This window comes from Athene noctua, chromosome 1 (assembly GCF_965140245.1).
Source record: "Athene noctua chromosome 1, bAthNoc1.hap1.1, whole genome shotgun sequence".
NCBI classification, from domain to species: Eukaryota; Metazoa; Chordata; class Aves; order Strigiformes; family Strigidae; genus Athene; species Athene noctua.
In genome coordinates this window covers 140,021,562-140,045,322 of record NC_134037.1, presented here as the reverse complement: position 1 = coordinate 140,045,322, position 23,761 = coordinate 140,021,562, and the positions used below count along the sequence as shown (strand labels likewise).

Here is a 23,761-nt window from a genome sequence, read left to right as displayed (position 1 = left end):
CAACTATCACTGCTAACAGTTTTTTCTTTCCCTGCCATACTTGAGCAGTCACATGACGTAGGCTATAATTGACCTGAAGTTCAAGTTTCTCTTCTAGAACTTTAAAATGTGAAAATGATCTCATCAGGTAGTGTGTCATTTACAAACAAGTGTGTGTCATTGTTACAAACACTATTTACAAGTCATTCTACAGCCATTATTTTGCTTCTATTTTTTAAAACAGCTGGCAAATTCCTACTAGCAGATGGCCCTGACTCCTTCAAGGAAGTTTCTTTTAAATCAAAATAGATGTAGCATTAATGTTTCTTTTAATCTGTTTCTAACCTTGGGTCACTTAATGACCTGATCATTTGTTCTTGATTGATAAAAAAAGCTTCATACTCAGTATTTGAAATAATACTATTTCGTACTGTGCTTGCAAAGGGGTAAAAGGAGAAAGCTGCCTTTGCCATTTTTCTTCTTCCAGTCTCATTGATGGATGTGAGTTCATTAAAAATCTGAACTCTCTTTAACTTATACTGGTTTACTGGTTCTTTTTTGTTGTTGTTGTGTCTATTTTGTTGTGATTTTTGCCTCTGTAGGCAGAATTTACATGGAAAATATTTTTTTTTTTTTAACCTGTTACTATCAGATTTCAGCTTAGATGGTTTTTGTACTGTGGCTTTGTTCTATAACCTGCAACTTGTATATGCAGTTTATATGCCTTGTTAGGGAATAGTTGCCTTAATGGGGAACCTGGAAGGTAGGATTGAGATGCTATTCTAGTGTATGTTGCCACTGGAAGTCTTACTGTGGCAGTCATTACCAGTTGCCTGAGTACTGAAGTTTTTGTTACAGACCCAGGTTTAGGCTACTGTTCTCACCTTAGCTCTGAAATTTTGAGAGTGAAGGAAGTGTTTTTTATTCTTTGCTTCTCTAACATTGAATGGAAGGAATTTTTTCTACTTACATGGGGTGACTCAGAAAATCTTTTCCTCCCTTTTATTTCTGTTACAGGAATTCTAGGCTAGGTTTTTTGTGCAAGTGGTCTCTTGGCAACCTGATCGTAGACGTAAATCAATTTACTTCTTCAGGTGCATAAATATGATTTATTTAGCTAATTGCTACCTTAGTTTTTCTGTGATGAGGTGCTTCTGAGCAAGTTGGAGGTAGCCCTGCTTGAGCTATAGGTTGCAGTTGGTAAAATCCTCTGGTCCCTTCAAACCTAAATTATGTTTCTGAAGAAGACAGTGACACACTTCTCTGAGGTGTGTAGGAAAACAGCAAAGGACAGTGAACACAAGTTAGATCAAGGAAAATTCTGGTTACACAGTTGGAGAAAGTTTTCCATCGTGTGGGTGGTCTAACACTGGACCAGGGTGGGTGTCCAGAGAGTCTGTGGAATTTCTGTTACTAGAGATATTCAAAATATAACTGAGCAAGTCTCTGGCCATCCTCACATAATCTTGAAGTTGAATTTAGCTTTGAGATTGGTTCTGCTTTGAGTGTGGAATTAGATCAAGGACCTCTTGAAGTCCCTTAAATCATAAATTTTTCTGTGAATCTGTGATTCTAGTGTATTTCACTCCTTGTACAGTATTGAAGATGGAGAGTAAAACTTCACTAAAATGTACAAGAAGACACTAGAGTAAAGCAACAATGTACTTTCATAACTTCAAATTTAGTGACTTGACTTAGCTCCAGTGAGGAGGGTGAATTGAGTGTTTTAGGAGTGACGATTTGGGTCTTTTTCCCTTTGTTCTCAAGTACTTTGAATAATTTTAAACAGTGTTTCAGTGCCTTTGTCTTAGCTTGTTCCTTGTTTTCTGCTGTCTGTCTGCTGTTTTGTTTCCTGATAAAACTATATAATCAGAAATGGTCTCGGTTTTTTCGCTAATTCTGTAGTAAAAATTGAAGGTTCAAGGAAGCTGTAGTTATACAAGGTGAGAAGAAAACTAATGGTAGATAAACCACATACATGCTTAAGACTGTAAATCACTGTGAATTTTTCAGGCTGTCTTTGTATCTAGTTAAAGCTTAATATCAGAGTCTCAGAAATTAAAAAGAGACCTACTATTTTCAAGATTACTGTGCCTAGCAGGAGAAAAAGTACTTTAGAAGTCCAGGTAGAGAACTTGTACACCACGACAGTGTACTGTGTGTGCACAGGCAGAGAACCTCATTTTTGTTTAGGTGCTGCAGCACTGAGGCCAGTGCTGTCTTTTAAGTACACCTTCACTATGGTGAGTGATCCGTAAATGTCTTGAATGGTGCACTTGCAGCATCAAGTTAATGTCCAGTGCCACTTTAATCATTGAAATACTGTGAACATACATGTTGAATGTACAGCTGCAGAATTTTTACAAGAGCTGTGCAGTTGAAATGCTGTCCACAACCTGTCAGAAGAAAAGAAACATTGCTTTTGGATTGAAGAGTTCTGGTGGCCACTTAAAAACAAGCTCAATGTGCAGAGTGCTTGTCTGTTTCTCTAATTTCTCTAAATAACTTTTTTCCTGAATTGGCATATTTGTCTTGCTCTTCTGTAATTGATTCTGGGCATCTGGTGATTGTGCAGTAACCATGAAATTATTAAAAAATCCCCTTGTTTAGCATGGAAATTGTGAATGGAATTTGGAAGTACCAAACAATACATAGAGAAGCATTTTATTGGGACATTTTGTAGATTGACATGATTTAAACACTAGTTCCTAAAAAATTTTTAATTGTAAATTTTTTCCTATAATGGAAATGCACATGATTTACAAGGACAGTGTTAGAGTGATTAATTTCCTGAGATCATCAGCAACATGCAGCTTAAACAATGTAAAGCACTTTCAATTTTACAATGATACATCACCCTGGCATGTGACTGAGGGTTCATTTAATAGTGTAATTCACCAGAAGTAGCAGGTTGATGCATCAATCTGTTCTACCAAAAGGTGGCTGTTACTGGACCTGTAGCTTTACCAGAAATTTGAGAGTTTTGATGAGATTTCTGAACAGCGTTTTAGTTATTACTGTCTTCCATTTTACAAATGGAGGAATCATCTGGAAGTTCTCTTTGGCTTTGGAGCCTTGAAAATTGGTTTTGGAGCCTTGAAAATTGGTGAAAGAATGCCAAAATGTTATTGTGATCAATTATCAAAAATAACAGAAGTATAGGTTAAAAGCCAGTGTTTTTTAAAACCCATCAAGGGTTTAAAAAAAAATAAACAACTGCTATTGGGCTTTCTAGGCTTCTGAAGCAAGCGGTCATTTTACAAGTAAAGGCTAATGTTTAGAACTCCTATAGACTATTTCAGTTAGCTATGGTAAGACAGGGTTGCAGTTGTCTTTTTTGGAGAGATCATAAAACCCAGTTTATTTGGAGTAATCCAGCTCTGCCTGTACCTCAGTGATGAGAATGCTTAATAATATAGTTTAATCTTATCAGTGCCGTGTTTAAAAATTCTTATTTGATGGGATATCAATTTATTGGCAGTGGAGTTGTCACTGAGAACTTGTGTAATTTGAAAGTGAGTGGATTACTGTTCACCTTAATAGCAGTATTAGATAATATAATTGAAGTGTTATAAAGATGAACTTCATTTTCTTTCTGGACTCAGCACATCCTGCTTTAGAAAAATGGCCTAACACGACAGTTCACGAACACTGACAAAATGACCTCTCTCTTGAGACTTTGCCTGTTCGGAACTAATACTGAAATGCAATTCTCAGTAATGAAGAATTTGTTTATAAGCTTTCTGGGACACGAACAGACTTTTCACTAATATACAGTTGCATAGTTCTTATCAAAGATGCACATCCTTAAAATGCTAGCCATAACATAGACTTTTGAAAGTACAACTATGTCAGAGAACAGAAGAGTGGATATGGCTTTGTTTTTAATATGATGTCTTGTTCTACAACTGGAATCTCTAAGAGTCAAAGTTGTACAAATAATTGACATATTGAGTTCCCTATTCTTATCCTGTTTCAGCTATATCTAGAGATCAGATCCGAGAGTGGGCCCATCATTTGCTTTTCGTACCTGTTTAATGCTTGGCCTATTTTTAATCAGTTCTCAGTGCTTCCAGTTGTGATGAGGTGATAGAAATGTGTGTATTTTCTAAGAACTTTGAGTCCATAGAGTTTTTTCAGAAATGTCATTCAAAAATATCAGATACTGAATATGGAAACTATACCTTACAGTAGTATCTTAGAGGAGTAATTTAAAAATGAACTTTTAGAATGTGAGAGAAACCTTGCCTCATCAGACAAAATGTCCATCTAACTGAACATCCTGTCTCCAACAGCAGCTGATGCTGTTGGAAGAAAGTAAGAATTGGATGAGCACGCAGTGATGCTTCCTTAGAAAAACATCTCCACCTTTAGTGATTTGTAACATGAAATTTTTTTAAGTTATAGTTCTAGGTGACTTTTTCATCTATGAATTTGGCTGCTTTTGAATGCATATAAGTGATCTGACGAGTGTATTCTTCTTTTCTGTAGACAGGTAAGCATGTGTTTGTCCGAGAAGACAAGGCCAAGGAAATGCCCTCTGTACTCGAGTATGGTGAGGCCTTGTTCCTAGAGGAGTTGATTTTTAAGCCTTTGACCTGTCTCTGAGAAAAAATGTCTCCTTGTGGTCATTAAGCAGCTGAGTCTGGGCTGTGTAATTTATCATGCAATTTGTAACAGAATGCGTAAGCAGGACATTCCCTTTGCAGATGCTCCTTTGCACACATAAAACATGAAATATTTTTTCCAAATCTCATTTTTGCGTGGACATGGTGGCAAAACCACTGGCCTCTGGAGGAGGAAGGGGGTTGAAATATCATACCTTTTTAGAATTAATCTGATAATCAATTAAATACATATTCTAAGCTGAAACCTGGAAGAGAATGTTAGTGATTGAAAAGACCATGCTAAGTTCCCTAAGGTAATACAAATGCATAGATGTAATGGCATTAGTGGGCAACAGTACATTGAAACAAGCGTGTTTATTATAACGTGTTCATTAGTCTTTTTATTATGTTAATATTAAAGTCTTTGGATCTCTGCTGCTGTGCTGCCACAAGGCAGCAGAAAACTTGGCAAAAATTGCTTGTAAGTGGAAGAAGTGAGCCTCCTTGACTGTTTCACAAAATTTTTGCTCCCTTCAGTTTTCCAATTTACTGCTATTTGTCTGTCTTTGTAGTTTATATTCTAAGCAAGCTGGGAACTCATCATGCAGGAGGGAGAGAAATCTGCTTTTAATCTCAGTTTATCGGGATCTAGGTTATTCTTTTCTGATATGGTTTACAGCAAGTCTTTGTGGTAATCATAGAATGGTTTGAGTTGGAAGGGACCTTAAAGATGATCTACTTGCAACCCCCCTGCCATGGTCAGGGACACCTTCCACTAGCCCAGGTTGCTCAAAGCCCCGTCCAGCCTGGCCTGGAACACTGCCAGGGAGGGGGCAGCCACAGCTGCTCTGGGCAACCTCTGCCACTGTCTCACCACCCTCACGGGAAAGAATTTCTTCCTTACATCTAATCTAAATCTACCCTCTTTCAGTTCAAAACCAGGACCCCTCATCCTATCCCTACACTCTCTCATAAAGAGTCCCTCCCCATCTTTCCTGTAGCCCCCTTTAATTACTGGGAGGTTGCTAATATAAGGTCTCCCTCGAGCCTTCTCTTCTCCAGGCCGAACACCCCCAACTCTCTCAGCCTGTCCTCACAGGGGAGGTGCTCCAGTCCTCTGATCATCTTTGTGGCCTTCTCTGGACCCGCTTGAGCAGGTCCATGTCCTTCATATGTTGGGGGTCCCAGAGCTGGACACAGCAGTGTAGGTGGGGTCTTGTGAGAGCAGAGGAGAGGGGGACAATCACCTTCCTTGACCTGCTGGCCACACTTCTCTTGATGCAGCCCAGGATATGGTTGGCTTTCTGAGCTGTGAGCACACATTGCTGTCTCATAGTCAGTTTTCCATCCACTACTACCCCAAGTCCTTCTGAATCCACTCATCACCCAGCTTGTGTTTGTACTTGGGATTGCCCTGACCCATGCGCAGGACTTGCACTTGGGCTTGTTGAACTTCATGAGGTTTGCATGGGCCCACCTCTCAAGCTTGTCAAGTTCCCTCTGGATGGCATCTCTTCCCTCCAGCTTTCGACTGCACCACACAGCTTGGTGTCATCTGAAAACTTGCTGAGGGTGCATTCAGTCCCACTGTCCATGTCAGCGCTGGTCCCAATACCAACCCCTGAGGAACACCACTCATCACCCCACACACACTTGGACATTGAGGCGCTGACTCTGAGTGTGACCATCGAGCCAATTCCTTATTCATCAAGTGTCCATCCATCAATTCCATGTCTCTCCAATTTAGAGACAGGGATGTAATGTGGGACAGGGTCAGATGCCTTGCACAAGTCCAGGTAGACGACATCAGTTGCTCTTCCCTTATCCACCAGCATTGTAACCCCATTGTAGACAGCTGCCAAATTCATCAGGCACAATTTGCTGTTAGTGAAGCCATGTTGGCTGTCCCCAGTCACCTCCCTGTTTTCCATGTGTCCTAGTACAGTTTCCAGAAGGATCTGCTCCATGATCTTAGCAGGCACAGAGGTGAGACTGACTGAGCTGTAGTTCCCCAAGTCCTCTTTATTTCCCTTTTTAAAAATGGGGGTTGTGTTCCCCTTTTCCAGTCAGCAGGAACTTTGCCAGACTGCCACAACTTCTCAAATATGATGGATAGTGCCTTAGCCACTTCATCTGCCAGTTTCCTCAGGACCCACAGATGCATCTCATCAAGTCCCATGAACTTGTGCACCTTCAGGTTCCTTAGATGGTCTCAAACTTGATCTTCTCCTACAGAGGGCAGTTCTTCATTCTCCCAGTCCCCACCTTTGCTTTCTGTGACTTGGGTGATTGATGTCTGGAGCCCTTGCTGGTGAAGACTGAGGCAAAAAGGTCATGGAGTACCTCAGCCTTCTCCATGTGACCAAGTCTCCCTTTTCCTTCCAGAGAGGGCCCATGTTTTCCCTAGTCTTCCTTTTATCACTGACATACCCTTAAAAGCTTTTTTTGTTGCACTTATGGGTCACTGTTACTTGTGAGTTACTGAGGTATGGTCTAATATTAATCTTTCTCTCAAGTAAGCACCAGGGCTGTCTGGTTCCCGACATTCAGGGATAGTATAAAAAGACACAAAACCAATTCCTTTTCAAAATATTACAAACATCTTTTACGTAGATTAAGCAAAATGGAGTGGTGTCATACAAACTTACTATTAGCGGTTGTTAGCAATCAGCTTGCATAAAGGATGCTTTCAGCAAAATTCAATAGTCTTTTTTTAGGCCATAAAATAAAATCTTATATATGGCACATTTTCTTTTATTTTTTTCAGTGAGTAGAATGTGCTTTTTTTGATAACTGACGAGAAATGTGTAGTGGATTTTGTGACTGGGTCTGTTTTAACTCTGGAGGAATACATGCAGTCTCCCATTTTACAAAGGCAAAATAAAGGTAAGGCTACAAATCACTAAGAGACTGCATACAGAATCACAGAATCATCTAGATTGGAAAAAATCTTGAAGATCATCTAGTCCAACCATTAACCTCACACTGACTGTTCTCAACTCCACCATATTCCTCAGCACTGGGTCAACCCAACTCTTAAACTCTTCCAGGGGTGGGGACTCCACTACTGCCCCAGGCAGCCCATTCCAACACCCAACAACCCCTTCTGGAAGGAAATACTTTCCAATATCCAGTCTAAACCTTCCCTGGTGCGAAACCTACTTACTGTACTGTCGTCATTTCAGAGCTTTTCTGTGAAATGCAGTATAGTGATGCTCATTTCTGTTTGGGGTTATTTCCTCCAAGACATTTCTCCTGCCTGTGTATCTGCTCTCCAGCCATCTTGGTGCTTTGCTGCTGAGTCAGACTGACCTTTCTTATGGTCAGATTTTTATTTTCTTGCATTGCTGTATTGTCTGTCTGTCGTAAGCAATGTCCCCACCATTGTAATCTTCTTGACTGCAGCCTATCCCTTCCATATTCCATTCTCGTCACTTCGTCTTAAAATCAGTGTGGTATCTGCCACCTTTTAAAGAACTCTCAACTCTGTAGCCTGTAGGCTTTCTGATTAAATTCAGCTGCTTTCCAAACACATGATGATATTATTATAGACTGATTAGATGAACTGCACTTTGGTACCAAATGTGACATTTTCAGCTGGTTCTAATTTTGTCAGAATTTGTGCGGTGCTTGAGGCCAAAACTTGATTCAGTCTGACCTCATCTCGCTCAATCTGTTGGCATTGACTGGTCTCCTTTGGTAGAAAACAATCTCCTTACTCTGTGACTTTTGCTATTTTCCTGTATTGGGATTAAGTGATTTTATCATACAGATATTTAGAATACAGCTCAAAGTGATGGAGTTTTTGTGAGTATATTACCAGCTCAAGAGCTCCCTATTCTTGTCTCTAAACTACTTGTTGCTGGCCCTCTGCAGCCTCCTTTGTAGCTGTTATGACCTTTTGTGAGGCCACACAAACTGCAGTAGATTGGGGAACCATTCCAGCATAAAAATAACCTTGCAAAAAAAAAATGTAAATACCTTTATTTTAGTTCCATGTTTCCAGACTAGCAGGATTATCATAAAAAAAAAAAAAAGGAAATTGCTGGTTACACAGTGTTTTCTGAATAAGCTAAGAAGCTTAGCATGATTGATTGTCAACCTTCCAACTCATGCAACAGTCCTACAGACCATGTTAGAACATGGAAAGCTGCATCATGCATTACCTGCTTAGCACCAGTCTTTTTCTATACTGAACGTTAATGCAGTGTTATCTTAGGGTAATGTTCACTACTTTGTAGACAGTCTAGTAGCTGTCACAGTTTGGCTTTTATTGAAAGTAATATGCTGAGTAATGGAGTTTTTCTGTTTGAGTTCTGTGCAGCTGAAGATTTTTTTTTTTTTTTTTTCATTTAGCACGTAGCTGCGTGCATCAGTTTGTTGTAACTGGTTGGAAATTGGTTTTAGTGGCTGACAGTTCAGACACTGGTTTCAAGCCATTTGATACAGGTACTGTTTGTGGGATTTTTTTTAACCATAAACTTCTGGGCATTAGGGTTCACTTGAATGTCTATAAAAGAGTGTAATTTCAGTTAGAAATTTTTTTTACAGGGACTAAGGCCTACCTAGGAGCAAATACAGTTCTTGCTTCACAACATGTAAGAAGTGAGACAAATGTTGCTGTTTTCCATGGGCATTTCTACTTGTCAATAATAAACAATTTCTACTTGTCTGTAATATAGCCGAAATCTGCACTACATGTTTTGGCTTGTTGTACTATTCATACAATATGTTACTTAGGTGTGTAGTGACTTTCTAGGCTATTCTGCTGTTGCCCGTCTTGAGGGAATACTGTTTTGTAGCTTCCTGGACTTTGAGTTGTGTGTCCTTCCTTGTATGCTTACTTTCCAGTGTACTGAGTGTTAACTACTTGATTCAGGATTAAGAATCACAGTTATGCATCTCACTTTGAAAAGGATTTTTGACTGAAAAGATGGGTGTCATACCTTTGGGGTAGCCACCTTGGCACCTTATACAAACTTATTCCGTACAGAAATAAACTTGGGCACTTAGTGGTACCTCTGAAAATCCTGGAAAGCTCCTGTCCTTCACTGTGTTGTCAACATAGCACAGTCTCCCTGGTTCCAATGCATTTTGCCAGCCTGTGAGACAGGATCTCTCACATGCATCAATCTAACAAGCATGAATTGCTGATAGGAAACTGTAGGGATTTGAGCATATTTATTTTAATTACCCTGGTTAAAAGTGCTTATTGACTTTTTTTTTGTCTACTTTAAATAAACAAAATCAGTTTCTGATCAGAGAAGACAAGAGATTTAAACTGCCATAGTAACATTGCCCCCCGGGTGAAACATATACTAGCATTAATCTGCAAGTATAGCAGCGGTGATGCTTGTGTATTCCGTGGTGATAGCCTTCTTGTCTGGACTAACAGGATGAAATATTGTCTGTGGTGTCTTCTTCATATCATCAGTTTAATTTTGGTGTGTTCAGTTTTGTCTAACATGAGGATATCCTATATTTCCATGGGTTGGGCAAATAGTTTGAAGTTAACTACTAAATAATACATGCTTCCAAAGTCATGCCCTCATACATTGGGTGAAACATCTTAAGGCAGTACATGTCCTGTAGACAGCCATTGAGGAGGCCTAACCAAAGCCTGAGCTGGGTGATGAGCCTGTTTTAAGTGTGTTACATTCCTTCCTCCTTCCATTCCTTTGCATTTATACAGGCAATAAGGGGGACCTTGTATTTTGTCAGAACAGGAGAAGAGCAGTAGATTCATGCTGTTGGTTAACTTCTTGTGTTTTGTGGCTTTTTAAAGTAGGGCAACCCTTGGATATTTTTAGGAGTGATTTAAGTTGACTGCCATTGATATTTGTCCTTGGATAAGTGCTTACGGGTATCGCAGCTCTGAGTTAGTAATGAATGATTTTCTTTTAATGGCCTGGGAATTAATACCTTACTGGTTAGGAACATTCATCTTCAAATTGATTCTGAAAATCCTTTTAAAAAACATGCACCTGGCTGTGTGCCTGTCTGATTGCAGTAATCAGGGGTAGAGGCACATCTCTGCACCAGATACATACATACATACAGACATATTGTATAATACATGAATGATAGGAAATCACTTTCTTAGCAAGGCAGTAATCCTACAGTTTAAATCCCAAGAAAGATCAAGCAAGGGTCAAAATTTCAAGGTTTGTGGGGTTTTTGTTCAGCTTCAGTTTCCAATGTAAGCTGTACTTGTACATTACTTATGAAAGCTTTTTTATTTCAGTGACAGCTGATGAGCTATGGAAATGAGCTTTGGCAGAGACTGGCGTGGGAGTAAAGAAAGGAAGAGGAAAGAGAAGGAAGAAAAAGCTAAGGAAGAATCTCAACAGAGGCCAGGAGACTGGTGAAGGTAGATTCACAAATAAGGGGCTGAAGACATGTCTTTATGTTTTCGTGTATAGTGTTTCTTAATAAATTGCTGTTAATTTCTGTGGTGTCAGAACTGCTTGAGATATTTTTGTCTTTTAAAAAAAATCCTGATATGATTGTTTAGTGTTATTCGTAGGTCTCAAATGTAAATTTTGTATCATAAAACGCACTTGAAATATGTGAGAACCTTCCATTTTATTGCATTTTTTCAGCGTGCAGAGTTTCAGTCCTGATTTGGCATAAACCATAATTTTTCTCTGTTAAATCTAAGGACGTTCTGGTTTCCTCTGGCCTGGTCTTAATGCTCCTGTCATACAAAGTGGGAGAGTCCAGACAGTTACCCAGCGAAAAAAAGAAGAACGAGAGAGAATTCAGTCTGATATTGTTCAACAGAGAGATACATGGGAGAAGAAAAGAAAAATAAAAGTAAAGAGAGAGGCAGGATGGAGTGGAAAGTGGTGGGGAGGTATCATTCTGGATCCTCCTGACCCAGGTCCTCGTGGAGATAAGTTTTGTCTTAGCCTTTCTGATAAGGGGCTTGAAGAAAGTGAGAGCCAGACTTTTCCTGTGATTGAAAATAATTTTCTGTACTTCTCTTATGTGCCCATACATGAAGCAAGGCAGCTAAATCGAAGAACAAGTTGTGTTAACACGAGTGAAATTTGTTAAATCACTGCTTAGTTTAATATAGCTGTTAGACTATTGTATTGTGTTATAGACTGTATGATGTTATCCTGTACTACAGAGTACTGTATTATGTTGTAGACTTACAGGAGTATTGAAGTATAGAAATATTTTTCTGTGTTCATCATCAGTTGTCTTGAGTTTGAAATAGAGCTATAGTTTTTTATGGTTTCTTAAAGGATCCCATGGGATAAATCAGGCTTTTTTTTTTTTTTTTTCTAGATCTAATAATAAAATATGGTTAAAGATGATGTAGTTTGAATGTAGCTAATGTAAGTTCTTTGTTTATTTGCTGCCAAGTTAAATATCATAGTGAAACTAGAGGTCCTATACCTGAAGCGAAGAGGTGACCTTAACTTTTTTAACAATGCTGTTATTCAGACCACTACAAATTCTACAGTAGGTTTGTTTAACATTTAGAAGCCTAATGCTTTTCAACTAATTAAATACGGAAGTGAGTTGTTACTGGTATTCAGCTGAGTTTTTCTTGAGGCATGTAATGTTGCTTGTGTGTTTATTGTCATCTTTCTGTAGGCTTTTCTAGTAAGATGAGCTAAGACAGCTGAAGTTTTCTAGCACTGTTGTTTCAGACTTGTTGCAGTCATTCTAAGCTTGTTCATGTTTTCAGAACTCTTTGTCCAGGAATATGTTCTCCCAGTGCAAGCTTGGATCTCGGAACGTATGTTGGAGCAAGTCAACATAAATGGGAAATCACATGCATGGAATCACAGTTATATTATTGTCTGATCTTCTTGCAGTCACCTTTACTCCCCAGTGTCTCTGGTGTTTTGTTTTTTGATTTCTTTCTGTCTGTGAATATTTTCTGATTACATTCTATTGGATATTAATTAAAAATTCAGACATGCTTTGAACCAAGCCATAAGATAGTAAGAGCATTGTCTTTCCAGTGCGATATAATGCCCTTGTCTGTGTGGATTGAAGTTATGCTAGCATTTTTGTATCTTTCTGCTTTATAAGTTCATGCCATTGTTGCTGTCTACTACATCTCTGTTCCCTTCCCAGGTTTTCCATTCCTGTATAGATGATGTTGTGGTTTCTGTTGCTGCAGTGTCTGAGGTGTATACTTTCCCTCATGTTTACCTAGTGAATTTAAGGAGAGTTTGCCTGCCATCTCTTTGAGTAGTTTTTGTTTGTCTTCAATTTTAAGAGCAACTCATTCTGTTTTAATATCCACATAATATTCCAGTATACAAATTAAAGATTTCCTGTATTTACTTCCCTGCAATTCATTTCATTACCTTGAAAGCAGATATTCCATGGAAGGTAGTGATGTGACAGTGCACTTGGCAGAGTATCATAGAGAGTATTATACAGAGTATCTTACAACTGAAAATTTGAGAAATCAATAAATTGTTTTAAATTCCCCATAAGTCAGTGGTGGAATATGCAAAAAGTCAAGAAAATTTCATGGTTCTAGTTCCATACTTTGAACACAAGACTGCATTGTTTTTAAATTCAAATGTATTTTTGAGTATTTTATTCCACTAAAAGAAGTGGCAGCTGTTACAGACATTATTTATGTATGTATGAATTTTACCTTCTGGTGCTTTTCTTGATTTTGCTTTTAGCTGATACTATTGATTTTGATTACTTGCATTAAAGTTGGCTGTGTGGAGGCTTTAGTAGGCAGGTCAAGTTTTTCCAAAAATGGGAAAGTGTACTACAATCAAAATAGGAAAATGAAACTGTCAGCTTGTATTATAAATGTGTTTGAGAAAAAGCAGTTTCTGATTAGTATACACTAATTTCCCTTTAATCTGTTAAAAATTGCAGGGATTTTCAGGTCCTGATAGTTCTTTCAGCATCTTCTTATTCAAAGGGTTAATGATTTTGCAGGGAAACTGGAACACTGGCTGTGGGCAAAGCACTGTCAAGGTGATAGGAGAAATAGACCTGAAACCGCCAATGAATCCTTTTGGCCTGAGACTGTGGTGTGGCTGGATTCCCTGGTGTCTAAGCAAGAATGAGTTCTGACTGAGATTCTGCAGTTCAGCCCTTTCTAGTATTCTGGTATTAGATTCTCTAGTAACAAACAGAGGCCGAGTATTATGTTGCAGCTTCCTTCAGCAGCATTCAAATTTGCTAATGAAAGCAGGTACAGGAAGTTTGTAGAAACCTCAATATTGTTAGCCTTCAACATCTGGCAAATTTGGTTGAAATTGACTGATACGTTTAAAAAAAAAAAATTAAAAATTGGGGACATGCTGTGATTGTATATGCTTCATTCTTTTGGGGGGGATCTTATTCCCCTACACCTTTACTTATTGTGCCAGCTATGAGTAGAGAAAGAACAGCATTTTTCAGTTGGAAATAAAATTTCTTCCAAGTTTATGGTGTTTCTTTGCAACTGAGGAGGCTTCAGAGAGGGAAGAGACTGGCTGTCGGCATTCATAGCCTCTGCTGTGAGCTAGAAGTTTACTTCTTGTAGACTAACAGATGTCTAAATTGCGCTGAGGTTATCATGTTTATAATCATGAAGGTTATGTGTAAATGATAAAGCAGTGTTTGGTGAAGGAATGAGTTCCCAGTTCTTCACCATTACACTGTTTTCAGCTTTTCTTGCAGAATTTCAATGGAACTACACCAAATATTAAATGCTTTCATTAACACTGGTCTTCTATGGTATACTGAAATGCTCTTGTTTGTGAGCTAAATTGGAAACTCCTCTGGTTGGAAGGATTTATCTATTCTGCTTCTTATACAAAGATGTTGCATTTTATTCCATTGTCCATTGTTTTCAAAGTCAGTAGGATTTTTTTCCACTGCCAAACTGATAATAGGGTACTCTGGGTGGAAAATGTGTCTGTATTAAAACTAGATCAATTATAATTATGCGCTCAATTGCATAAAGGGAAACAAATGTATTTGCAATTTATATTCAGGTGTTTGTGTGGTCATCAGGTTTTGAAACAAACTCAGAGAAAACGGGATCTTTTTGGCAGTACCTGTGATTTGCAGCATTTGTGCCTGCTTTTGTAATACGGATTTTGAGAAATGCTGGTGGGACTGCTGAAAGCCAAGCCTAAGGGATTTGCTTGCTGACTTTTCTTATAGCATATGTCAGGGTGAAGGCCTGTGGGTAAGATTTGACTGGGCTGCAGTTTGCATGGTTTTGTGCTCTCTCATTTGACTTACTGTCTTCTCAGACAGTACATATAGAGATGCCCATGTCACGCCCAGAGCTCTCCTTGCTCTTTCCTCTTCCACAATGTTATGAGGCATTTCAGAAACATCTTACTGCTTTAAAGTCCCTTGTAATGACAGAGCAGAAAACTTACTTTCTGTGCGCTGGGAAGGATACATTTGCCACTTAGAGCTGAGTATGTAATGTTCACCGGAGCAGAGCTCTGTGTTCAGTGTTTCATTGCCACGGTGATGAAAAGACTTGAATGAAGATGTGACACAAAAGCGATCTTTATTTTACAATGCGAAACACCCTAACTGTTACTAGACAGAATAAATGATGCTGTAATTGTCTTTGATTGCAACTGCATTTTTTCAGGCAGAATTTGAAATTGAAAGAGGAAAAAAAAGTGTGGCTGTGTGATTCTTGATTATTTGAAGTGGCTATGTATTGTTTTGTTTTATCCTCCCCCTCCCCTTTGTGATATTTCACAAGAAATATGTATCAAAATTGCTTTGAATCCCTGTTGATTGTCTAATACAAGTTTCAGAATATTCTGAAAAACATTGGATAATAGTTTGGTCCTGATGGAAGTGATTTACATTTTTATTTTTTAACCATTTACAGATTTTGCTCAATGTATATGAAATTTGGAGTTCATTTAGTATTTTAGAGCAGTGTTTAGGAAAAAAGGCAGTTTACACTGCCAGACAGTGAAAACCCAAAACATTCTGTTTTTCTAACACGCTATGAATAGTTACTTTTCATAGCGTTTCTGCAATTGAAAAGAATTAGGAAGAAAAGAAGATAAAATTTAACAAAAATGCTTCAGTGTAAGTGGTGAGTTGCAGTGATTTCCAGAAGAAATTTTCAGATTTAATTTGGAAAGTATGTATAGCTTAGCTTGTGATCAAAATATTCAACAGATTCCGAGGATGTCTCAGTTTTTCTATCACCTTTGCTTTCTGTGTGATGTTCAAGCAAAGCAGTTAAATTTGTATGTCTTGCTTTACTATTTAAAGAAAACTCTTCTTTTTCTTCCTTTGTGCTAGTTTGGTTATTTAGGTTGGACCGTCTTTGAAGACTGTTTCCATCTTGCTTCCCTGCATGCATCGTACTTAAAAAACTGAGATACTGATTGCAGTTGGAGGTTGGGGTCACTAATAGAGCACAGCGAATGTATTTAACAGTTGCCATCTCTTAATTATAACAGGAGCTGTATAGTAATTATAACAAGTAGTATTTCACTTTCTGGGAAGTTATCATCTTAGCTGGATTTTCTGTAAAGGTAGTTTTCTTCATTAAAGTTGATTTTACTGAAGAAAATGAAAAAGCTCTGTGCTTTATAAGTAAGAGCTGTATGCTGTTTTTTCACTGACGTAAGAGAGATTGAATGGAGTCAAGTAAAAACATATTTGAGGTCTTTTAAACAGGAAGCAACTAAGAAAGCTCACTTCAGATATGTTTGTTCAAATGATTACCTTTTTTATTTACTGCTGACATTAATTTATAAATTGCAGCTACATAAAAATTGTGTCCTTTTTAAATTATACCAGCTACGGGGAGCTGTGCTGATAGGTGAGTAATACAAGGAAATGTAATACTCTATTTTTCTCCCAACAGAAACTTACAAAGATTTTGAAACAAGAGTCATTGAGGTAAGCATTACAAGTCTTTTCAAGGTCTTTAAAGAATTATCACTATTTTATATTGAGCTTGCAATTATTTAACCAGTTTTTGCTAAGTCAGTCTTAGCAGTAGGAATTAGTCTGGTATTCCGTTTCAACTGCATGACATAATCTGTCATTCTTTGCACTGGGGCCTTATCTTCTCTGAGCAAACAGTATCTAATTCAAAAGTGGTTTTGAGTAACTCTGAAATGGCAAATGCTTGCAGATAATGCTTTAATAGTTCACGTGCAACCATAATAGGGAACCTAATAAAATGTTAGGGGTTTTTCTCAGACAAAAGTACAAATAGGAAGTTGTATAACTCTGTAAAATAAATAATTACTTAAAGTGAGGGAACAGCAGCAAAGGACAGAGAGTGTGGAATGAAGATCCCATTTTGTGTGCCTCTCAAGTAATAAAATACTCACTTGTCCTAGATGTCTTAACCTATGATATTTGTATCTTCTTGTCATGGATAAAAGTATTAACACGTAACGATTTAACAGGAATCTTAGATTCATTAATAAATAACAGCAATTGATGATTTACAAAATAATTTAGAAGATGTTATGAAATAGCGATTTATTTACAGATTCTAGGACAACAAGATTCACACTAACTTACTTCATGGTATCTTAATTTATACATATGTACATGCACATACACAAACACAAAACGTACAAACACACATACAGAAACAAAGGTATTTGGATCCAGTAGAATGAACACAAAACCTACAAACACACACACAGATAAAAGTATTCGGATCCAGTAGAATGAAGTATGTACCCACACACCAGTAAGTAAAGAAAGAGTGGGCGAAAGAGAAGCTAGCTCAAAGTAAAATTTCCCTCTTCTGGAGTTTAGAGTAAATCCTCACAATGCCTTGGCATTCCTCAACGGGCAATAATTGAGACTCGAGTGGGTTGACTTTGCCCTGGCTTTCTGTCAGCTCTGGCAGCAGATGACACCTTGAGGGTTTTGGTACGTGAGAAGTGTCCCAGCGCAGGGGAGATGCTGGTCACAGGCCCGCTGCGATCCAGGAGAGCTCAGAGGGTCTCTCTTGTGGTTGCAGTTTATAGGGTCCAAGATAATTGACTTTTGTCAGATACCTTTTGCTCACACCCAGCTAGAACAACTAAGTATTCTGGTGCCTTCCAGCAGTTGCACAAGAACTTGATGAATGCGCAGCTCTGTTGTTCCAATTTGACCTCATCCCAGGCACAGGTGTGCCAGGCCATCAGGAGATGTTGGGCTGTTATAACCCTTTCAGAGCAATCGGCAGGGGCAGGAGCCAGGCTTGATTTGTTATCAGTCCTTATCTCCAGATTAATGTATAGCTCGGGGGTGATGGGTGGAATCACACCTAGCACCAAGCAGCCCAACAAGGAGGGGCAGGGAGGGGTAAGAATTGTATCACCATACTTCAGGGGAAAATATTCCAACAAGATTTCCTATTCATTGTTTTATATCCACTTTGTTATTGTGCTTATTGTCAGAGTAAGGATGATTGTTATGACTGGACTAATGCAAGCCTTGTTTCCACCCTCATTTCTAAATAGATTATATTGCATATCTATCAATCAAAACTAGTAACTGACAAAGATGTCTGTGCTCCGGTATTTTCCTTGTCTCTGGTTTTTAGTAAACAACGTCTAATACCTGTTGTTAAATCCTGCTACCTTTGTTTGCAAATAATAAGGTTGTCTCCCATGTGCCTATCCTGTGAACTTAATCCTGGCTGGACAGCACAGAATTCTTTGTACTCTGAACTCTTGTGTCTGGCTGACTAGGGCTTCTTAATGAAAGTGTGAAATATTTTCAAGAACAGCATACGTGCTGAAATGCGTTCTACATATCCTAGGTATTTAATGGAATCAGTGAATCACCTTAGAATAATTTTGTTATGATAAATTAAGCTACAGAGATTTAAAAATATTTAATCTCTTACATTTCATGACATTGTCACCTTTTTCAAACACAGAGCAACTTTTTGGTATGTAACTGGTCGTATGCAGTCCCTCAGTTGTTGTGCAGTGATATAAACTGCCTAGTAAATCCATATCATTCAAGATATTTGCTGACTGACAGCAGAACTTCAAGCTAAAGGGTAAAGACGGTAACACTACCAAAAAAAAGTAGTGATCCAAAATCTTAATGATTTCAACAGAATGTGGTCAGAAAAGATACTTATGTCAAATGTGATAAAGGTGGATTTTGCTTCAAAAACAAGCTAATCCATTGGTAATATTTTTTTTTACTGGTGACATGTGAAGTGTTAGTAATGCAGATATGTGGAGCCATGTTACTTCTCAATGGAAAAACCATTGCTGAAGAAGGCAACTTGGCACTCATTCCTAATCACACTATGAACAGTAAGTGCTGCACACACCCACACTGTCACAAGATATTTTATTATTCCCATTTATCTTACTATTTTTCTTTAATTTCAAATACATTAGTTACTATGGAAACCACAGAACTAGTTAGTATAAGCATTGTTGGAGGGGAATCATGGATTTAGAAATAAATTGATTTCTTGTGACTCATTTGCTCCCAGTCCAGAATCAGATGATGCACAGCATCCAGAAAGGAAGCAGCTCTGGAAGTGAGAACAATTATTTGCTCTCTATCCTTGTGTGTTCCCTTCTCTTCTGCTTGCGTTGTAATTTTAGTGAGACTTGTGGTAGCAGTGGCCTAATCATTTCCAGTTCTGTGTCCAGAATTTTGTTTTTTAGACAGCTGTAATATCAAGTTTGGTTTTTTTTAATTTGAATACCTAATGTGTTAAAAGGATTTGATATGTGCTAAAATGATTGATCCATTGCCTACAGTGTTGTTACTGATTTTATTATTAATTGATCAAATTGTGTTTGATTGTGTTTTAATTTTAGTATAAGTGTGGAACTAAAAGATATTTTAGTAAAAATCATTTTACATTTATTGTATTTTGAACCTAACAACCAGCTGCTACTCTAAATGTTCCCTGTACAGCCCCATACCAAGGCCGAAGGGATTGGCCACAATTATCTAGTAGAAACAGTTAAAACATAGGTAACCAAAACACAAGATGATTTGTAAGCTGATTTATAATACATACATAGGACTAGAAGAATGCAAGTAGTTGTCAAGGTCTAGGATTAATGGGAACTGAGGGAAGTGACTGTAACAGCTTGCAAGTACCTGCCAAGAAAACCGTGTCCTTAAGCAAAAGGTAATTCCGGCAGGGGGAGATCGTGACCACCGACTCATGGGCCACCTACTCACATTACACCCCAGACCCATTTCTGGACATTTCTAACCTTTACTACGCAGAATCGGAAGTGGGAGGAGAATATGTTAATGGTTACTTAGAAATTGTATAATTATGTATGTGTACTTAATGAATATACATAAGTAAGTTCTATATAAGATGTATGATCTTGGTGCCTGGTACGTGTTGTTGGTGAGGATACTCCCCTACACGTCCGGCCGACAATAAAGGAGTGTCTGCTTATCTACATCAAATTGGTGTCGATAAGTTATTTTATCCCGGATTTCAGTGACAATGTGACAAACTGTTTCCAGCTGGGGTCTTCAGAAAGCCCCCAGATAAGATTTTGCCAAGCTGGTTTCGTTTCCCACCCATCCTTTTAAAATCCTTTGTCTCACAAAACTGGCAAGAAATTATATACTCTTAATTAGTACTTGATTAGCACTTGAAAACAGTTATTCTGTCTCAATATTTTGCACTGTGGTCATAGAAAAATCTTATATTTGGATTTTAATCTCTTTGAGACAGCAACATTCCTCTACACTGTGTATCTCTAAGCATGCTATAAAAAAACACCAAACATTGATTTTCTTTCCAGACCTGATGTCTGGTTGCATTTTTCTTGGAACATGGCCAAACATTGCTCTTTTTAGATGGGGAAAAAGTGAACCATCCCCTTGACAATAAAATCAGAGCTGCTGCCTAAGGAACTGTGAAATCAAGTGTTTACTTGATTTAGAGAGAAAGGAAAAGGTTGCCCTTTTAAAGGGATTGTAGTCAAAGAGGGGAGGAGATGGCTGTGTCCCAGTCCAGAACAGGATAAAATGTATAAAGCAGAGAGTCCCTTTGCCAGTTTTGCAGGGTTCATTGCAACACAAGGCTGCATAGGTTTAGGAGTAGGATGCAAGATGTGCAAGAGGACTTAAAGCTACATCAGTATAGTTTCCTTCACTGTCTCTTGAGAGGAAAAAAAAGCAGATACTTCAATTCTTTTTAACTCTCAGATCCCCGTCATTGTGTTACCTGTCTTTGGAATGATGGTCAACTGCATTTTGCTTGAAATTGTTTTGCCATTTTTTGCTGAGGTACTTCCATGAAGAAATGTTTTATTCAGAAATTATTTTTGCCAACATCTAAGAGTTCTAGAGTTGCAATTGATGCGATAACAGGAGTCTATCCATTGTCTTAATTGAAATATATGTTGCCATGGTAAGTAAGATTTTACCAGAATTAAAGTAAAATAGCTTTTGAATGGCCTTGAATAACTATTAATGGTGTGTAAGAGGGGGCAAGAATGAAAACAAAGTTAATGTAACTTAGAGCAGCATTCATTTCTTCTAAACTACGTACAGGCATAACCTGATGGGAAGTGAGTTACTTTTAAGTTACTTAAATCTATTTAATTGTCTAAAAGTTAAAAGACTATTCAGGCATGTCAGAAGTTGAGCTGACTGAAAACTCTACTCCAGAAAAGCTTCTGAGGGTTCTCTCCTGTCCTGATAAATGAGCAGACGGGATTCTTTGTCCTTGATTAGCGTCCTGCATTTTGCTGAGATGACCATCAGTTGGGAATCCATCCAGTGGCTTGAATGTTTTCTAGATTAATCCTATGTATCAAAATCCTTGCTTGTTACAGTGGCTTTGAAAAATCTTCTTGAGACATGGAAAACAATGGTGTTGTACTGTAATGTCAGACTGGGTAATTAAAAGTCATGAGTTGGTTTATGTATTTTTAAAAATCCTCCAGACAGGAAAGGAACAAGCTGGTTTACATGTCTGCTGTGATAAGGATAAGAAGCAGTGGATTTAAATAATGAGCAAGAGAAATTTAGATGTAAAGAATGAGTCGCAAATGGGAAACTGAATACTAGAATGGATTGTCTGGGAGTATATGGGATGTCTGTCACTGGAGGTTTTTAAAAACAAGTTAGATAAAACTGTCGAGGGGATGGGGAGACAAAATTGGTAACCTTGTAACCCATTTTCCTGTGCTTTAAGACTTTTGAGGTGCATTTAATTTAATATTTAGACATCTTAGTGCATTCTGCTTTATTTTACTCTATAAGTAGTATAATTATTAAGGTTACAGCAGGTTTACCTTCAAAAATATGCACTCGGCTCCCAAGCAGTATTCATCTGACACTATCATGAGGTGAAAGTAGATCTGTACTATTCTCAGTATATGTGATATGCTTTCCTCCCTGGCAGCAGCAGGGAGTAATCTGTAATCTAGTGTGTGTGTGTGTGTGTGTGTGTGTGCGTGTGTATAGATATATATAGATATAGATATATATATATATATATATATATCTGCAGCAGTTGAACTGTTCTCTTTCTGTATTGGATGCATTTCAGAAAGAACAATGCTGGCCTGTTGGAACTTCCACAGGGCTTTAGCAAATGTCCTACCTGAGTTAAAAACATATTTCCTTCCTTCTCCTCATTTATAGAGTCCTCTCTCCCACTATATATGATGAATTCCTCAATCACTGAGCTTGTGTTTGTTCCTCATGTTCTGTTTGCCCTGAAACAGCATTAAGCAGACGATGTCTCAGATGCCGCTGCTACTCAGTAGTGCCCTTTTATGGTCATGATAAAGATGTTGAGCAAAATCACTTTCCAGTATCTGCTGCTCAGAGTGATAACATCCTTGCAAATGAAAAATAGTTTATTTTTCAGGGTTTTTTTGTCAGTCATCTTTAAACTCTATTTATAGACCTTTCTTTGCCTTGCTGCCCAAGTCATTTTTATCCTGAATTAAGTCCTGATCGTTTTTCTTAATTTTTAATTTTTTTAGTGCTCCAGCACTTTGAGTAATATGAGTATTTGTAGGGTCCCTTCTTTATCTTGAGAAAACTATTTTATTCTTTGGATATGATCACTATTTATTGTAAGTAAGTAAACTTGCACTTACTGTCACAGTGGTTTGTTGCAATAGTACATGGGTTCAGTGCTTCTATAGCTTATTCCATGTGCAGATGTGCACGTCTAGACTTCCCCCAAACAGCCTTTAATGGATAGTATTATTGGAAAAAAAGCTAGTGATCATCCGATCATATGTAAATCGATCATCTGATCCTTTTAGACACTAAATTCCCATTTAATAGTTTTTTAAGGATTATGCTGAGAATGATAAATGCAACAAAAATGAGCATTTACTTGACCGTTAATGAGATGTCCTGAATTGCACCATATACTTTTTATGCATTCTTATTTCAATGTGCAAAATTAATCTGTTGTTCTCAGGTTTAAAACCACATGTGCACAGTTTCATTTGAGATGCTGAAGAATCAGAAAAGCCTTCTCTGTATTCTTTAGTTTTCTTAAATTGGGAGTAGCTATACACACAGTAGATTGTTGTGGTGGGTTTTGGAAAACTGTTGTGGTGGGGTTTGTGAGTATGCTACTAAAAAGACTGTGCTGCCTTGCTAACGGAGAAATATTGCTTATTAAAGTGTTTTTTTATAATGTAGAAACAGAAAAGCTAACTTGATTTTTCCCTGCTTATAGAATAGGGTACAGTCAAGGTCAGATTTTCATGTAAGCTGGAGTTAAAGTTGTCACAGAGAAAAAGCTGGCTTGAGTGATTTTTTTTTTTTTTTTTTTTAAGGATCAGCAACAGGGACTGCCTATTTTGTTTCTGACTTTTCTGTAGACCAGTGGTTCTCAACCTGTGGTCCATGGACCCCTGGGGCGCCCCGATGTCATCACAGGGGATCCACGAAGGCTTAAAGCAGGGGTGGGGAACATCCAGCCCAGAAACACTTGGTCTGGCCTGCAGCAAGCACTGCGCCTCCTTTTCCCACGGCCCACTCCTCTCAATGCTCCTCTCATACTCAAGCTCCTCTCCCTGCACCCACCCCACCCACCCACCTGCCCTTACAGCTAGTATATTCAGTGCTAGTATGGTTGGTGGGACCAACTTTACCTAGGCATTTTTTCTCTTAAAGACATTTTCTTAACCCAACGGCCCGCTTTAGGGCCACAACAGGCCTGAAGTCTGTTCGTCCAAGTGGTGACCCTGGACCCATAA

At 38.2% G+C, this 23,761-nt stretch overlaps 1 pseudogene; it reads left to right on the top strand.

Annotated features, from left to right (window-relative positions):
- The first annotated feature begins 726 nt into the window (after positions 1 to 726).
- The window catches only part of LOC141958000 (small ribosomal subunit protein uS5m-like), a 41,560-nt pseudogene continuing 18,525 nt past the window's right edge, over positions 727 to 23,761 (top strand).